Source organism: Pteropus vampyrus, unplaced genomic scaffold, assembly GCF_000151845.1.
Source record: "Pteropus vampyrus isolate Shadow unplaced genomic scaffold, Pvam_2.0 Scaffold26, whole genome shotgun sequence".
Lineage (NCBI taxonomy): Eukaryota > Metazoa > Chordata > Mammalia > Chiroptera > Pteropodidae > Pteropus > Pteropus vampyrus.
In genome coordinates, this window is record NW_011888807.1 from 3304427 (window position 1) to 3309038 (window position 4612).

General features: G+C 34.9%; 1 pseudogene; it reads left to right on the forward strand.

The window, feature by feature from the left end:
- The first annotated feature begins 782 nt into the window (after nt 1-782).
- LOC111737393 lies at nt 783-901 on the forward strand (annotated as a pseudogene).
- The last annotated feature ends 3711 nt before the right edge of the window (nt 902-4612 follow it).

Genomic DNA, 4612 nt, shown 5'->3' on the forward strand with positions numbered 1-4612 from the left:
TAGTTTAAAGAATAAATCCAAATCTTTTAAGTATAAAGGCCTGGGAAGATGAAAAGAGTAAGGATCATGAAGGAAAGGTAGGGAAACGATCATATGTGTTTGAAAGAGTTATGGAAGGTGTATTAGTTTGCTAGGGATGCTATAAAGAATAGCACACACTTGTTGGCTTAAAAAACAATTGGTCTCATAGTTCTGGTGGTTACCTTCTAAGGGCTATGAGGAGGATCTGTTCCAAGAAAAGGGTAAAATTTGAAAATTTTGAAAGTTGGATGTATTCTATGTTTTCACCACTGTAATTTTCACTAACGCCACTAGAAACATACATTCAGAATCAGTTAAAAACAAGTTCTGGTGCAAGAACAGAAGTGCTATTCAAATAAGCACTCATGTTAATGTTCATTTAACAAAAGAAATAGATTCTGACTATTGTAAATTATGTAAGGTAAGGAACCCAGGAAATTATTTACTACCATATTTCATTTCAATGCATTTTCTCTGAAAGCATTAAAATATATTTGCTGCTTCCTGCAGAAATTACTTTAAAGCATTGATATATTGTGGTTCTTCTATATAATTTTCAGATAGTCGATTGTATAGTTTAGAAAGTTTTAAAAAAAGACTCTAAAATTTAATATTCAACTTGACCCTCATTTGTCAACCATAAATTCATTCAAATAAAAAGTTTTCCCCATGCTCTAGTCAATTATACAGACAGTTATTATTTAATGTTTTGTTCTTCTGTTTTTTAAATTTTAAAATTCCTTTTATTAAAAATGAATATAATCTACGGCCATGCTACCCTGAACAAGCCCAATCCTGTCTGATCTTGGAAGCTAAGCAGGGTCGGGCCTGGTTAGTACTTGAATGGGAGACCACCTAGGAAGACCAGGTGCTGTAGGTGTAACAAATAAAAAATAAGGAATTGTAAAGTGACAAGGTCCTTGTAATATGTGAGGTCATCCAAGGGTTGCCTCACCTAAAAACATAAACAAAAACAACAACAACAACAAACCAAATATGACCTCTTTGGGTGGACAAAATAGGAGATACTAAATAACTCAAGTATGAAATAAAAAATCTGTTTTAATTAATAAAGCTGTGCTTCTGAAAGTAGTTTTTATTACTTTATTATTACTTACACTTAATTTGCCTGGGTAGAAACTGGAAAATGTCAGGCTACTAGATCTAGAAAAGTGATCTCATGACTATGTTGAAGTAAAGTCAGGAACATAGCATATATTTCAAAATTGTTCTAGGGATTCTCTATTACTCACTGTATTAGTGGGTCTGCTCAGTAATATTTCAAAATTGTTCTAGAGATTCTCTATTACCCACTGTATTAGTGGGTCTACTCGGTAATATTTCAAATATAAAAAAATATTTAGCTCTATTAATTGCATAATAAAAACATACCATAATCAAGTATATTTTAGGGCTGAGAAAAGCAGCTCAAAATATTTATTATGAGTTGTTCCAAATTCAATAACATGATTAGGTGCTTTTTAATTTTTGTTCTTAACTTGGATTTTAAAGTAGCACTTTGCTTCCACTTTCTCTCCACTTATGCTTTCTGTTTGATACATAAGTAAAACCCATGGTAACTGAGGACAAATGTAACAAATTGTTACAAGTCCTCAGTTCCTTTCCCTGACTCCTTTTTCACCACTTGAAAAATTCTTCCATCATAGGACAAAGAGTAAATCCTCATTATAGACAAAAAGGGCAAATCCTGTTAAATGCGTTTTAAAAACAGACTACTTCCCTGGCCACTAATTGCATTGTTTTATATTCAAATTCTCTAGAAGGTTTTCAAGGTCCTTCATAATCTTTCCCCTTTTACTGTCCCCAGACATCATCTCTTCCTCATTAGATGGTTACTTAGTGGCCCTTCGTAGGTGCCATTTATTCCATGTGTCATCATCTTTTGCTTTGGCCTATGATGTTTTACATTCCACCAATAGAGTCTTCCTCACCTTTATTCCGATTTTCCCAAATCAATACATTCATTCTCCCTTGTAGCACTTAACCACGTTTGTATATACTTTTGTGTCTACTGTTTATTTACAATGTATCCTTCCATAGATACATGTAAGGTGAGGTATTATCTATACCCCAGTACCTGGCATTTGGTACTCTATACATATTCATTGAATAAATAAATTATATTGTTTATATGTGCTTACTTTACTTCCTCTCCGACTAGGTTGCAAACATTTATGTACAAGGAAAATACCAATTATTCTTTTTATCCACAGCTGCTTCTGAAAAACCTCACTACCTCCTAAATACCAATGACCTCATGGATACTTGAAAAATCTAGGCTCGTTAAAATCATGAGGCACCAGCGAAGGTCAAAGGGAGCACAAGGAACAAGATAAAAAAGAATGAGGTGTGTAAATTTTAGTAAACACTTTTTTTAGCACACTTAGATGAACTATATTGTGCTTCACCATCATTTCATCTAGAAGAGAGAATAACTCGACAATGAAGTTTTTTGGAGCTGAGCAGAACATTTGCAGGAGATAAGGGGAAACATTGAAGGCATCTATGTTTGGGTTCTCTCTATAAAGAAGCAAGAATTAGCTGTCTCTACTCAAATCCTCAACCGGATGATATAGGGTAAAAGGCCTTGCACTATAAAGAGCTATTATTGTGTAACAAAGACAGTGACATACAAAGATGCATCCTATTTTCGAAAACATTCTTAGAATTTCATGTCCCAGGCAAAACAGATGACTCATCTTACAAAAGAGCAGCCCACTCCACAAATCTTGTCAGAACAGTCTCAAAGGAAATCCTCAACTTTATATCAACTTGGACATGGCTTTTTTTTTTCTTCAAATACTCTTACAAAGGAGTGTTTCATCATTACTTTGACATCCTTGGGAATAATTAAACAAATTCTACTCAAAGAAAAAAACCCCACAGATATACACATAGAACACACCTGTTTCCCCTCTTGAGATAAAAAACCAAAATACAAAAACACATTTTCTCTTTTGGGCAATTTAAAATTTTTGCCCGGAAAAATGCCTTTTTTCTCTCTGTCTACCTTTGAAGATAAACTCATATTTCGGTCTTAATTTGTTTCATGTCAGTAAAATCAAAACAGAACTGTAACACATTTGGCAGAACATGTCACTGTCTTTGAGCATCTTGCTCTCTTCCTTCCTATTGTTTCATACTAATCTTGTCTGCATGCTTTCCAGGCTCTCAGTTTTGTTCACTACACATTTTTTTAATTGAAGTAAAATTCATGTAACATATAATTAGCCATCTTAAAGCCATTTAGTGGCATTTAGTACATCCCCAATGTATTCATTAATTATTTTACTTCTTTCTTAGTGGACCCTTTCTCCCATAAAATTAAGAAAATTCTATTATACTTTCGTGCTTGAGTTCAACCCCGTGCCTTCAACCCTCACTAGATAACCTAATGTTTAAATTCTCTGAGAGGATAGAGACCCCACTGCCTATTTAACTTTCCACCCCACTTCACCCCTTCTCCCCAGTGCAGAGGGAAAGCAGTGTGTCTCCTGTCCAGGTTTTCTCCCATCCAATGTGCTGCTGTCCCATTTCTTCTACCTAGTGGTATATCCTGCACCACCAAATATTTTGGGGATTTGTCACCTCTTCTCAATTATTACTATAGTGCTCCTGCCTTAGGCTCACATTCTCTCTCACCTGATTTATTGCATTTGCCTCTTAAACGTCCTTCTGCCTCAACTTTCTAATATCCTCATATTCGTCCTCTTTTTTCTTTTGTTATTATTTACATTTTGAAAAGAAAGATCTGTCAAGTTATTTTTATGCCTTAAAACTGTCTATGACTTTCCACTGCCTAGAGGAGGAAGTTCGATTCAATATCTACTTGTCTGGGTTTCCATTGTTATTCTCTATGTTGGATTTCTTCTATAAATTACACAGTTCAGCTACTATGAATGCATTTATTTTCTGAATACATTCATTTACTGAACAGCTAGCTACTGTATGACAGGCATTGTGATAACTGCTGAGGACAGAAAAAAAAAATGCACCTGAAAGAATTGCTGCTTTCAAGAAACTTCATTTTAAGCTTCCACTGGTTTGGTCATGCTGGTTTCTCTGCATAAAATATCATTTCTTTATTTGCCTCTGGCAAAGTTTAATTCATTGTTCAAGTCCACATTCCATGCTATTTCTGTGAAGTCTTTTTTTACTTTAGAAAGAATGACTCATTCTGTCTGTATTGTGGCCATTTTTATACTCTTGTATATTTTTGTTATTAGCTCCTAAATATTTCTTAGAAGTGCCTATATATCTGTCCATTGTCAACACCACTGCTCCTGGCCACCATCACCTTCCACGTGTACTGCTACGATTATTTTCTCTCTGGTTGTTCATTATTCGTTTGCTTCTTCCCATCCATTTTCCTCACTACAGCCAGAATGATCTGGCTAACACTGAAATCTCTTCTATGGCTCTTAGATGAAGATCAACATTCTTAATTCTGCATCCTATTTTTTAGATGGTCTGGCCCACATTACCAGCCTAATCTCATAGTTTTCACTCCCCCAATCCCCCAATCTTTGCTCTTAAGTCACTTTGGACCTTATCCAGTTTCTCAAATGAC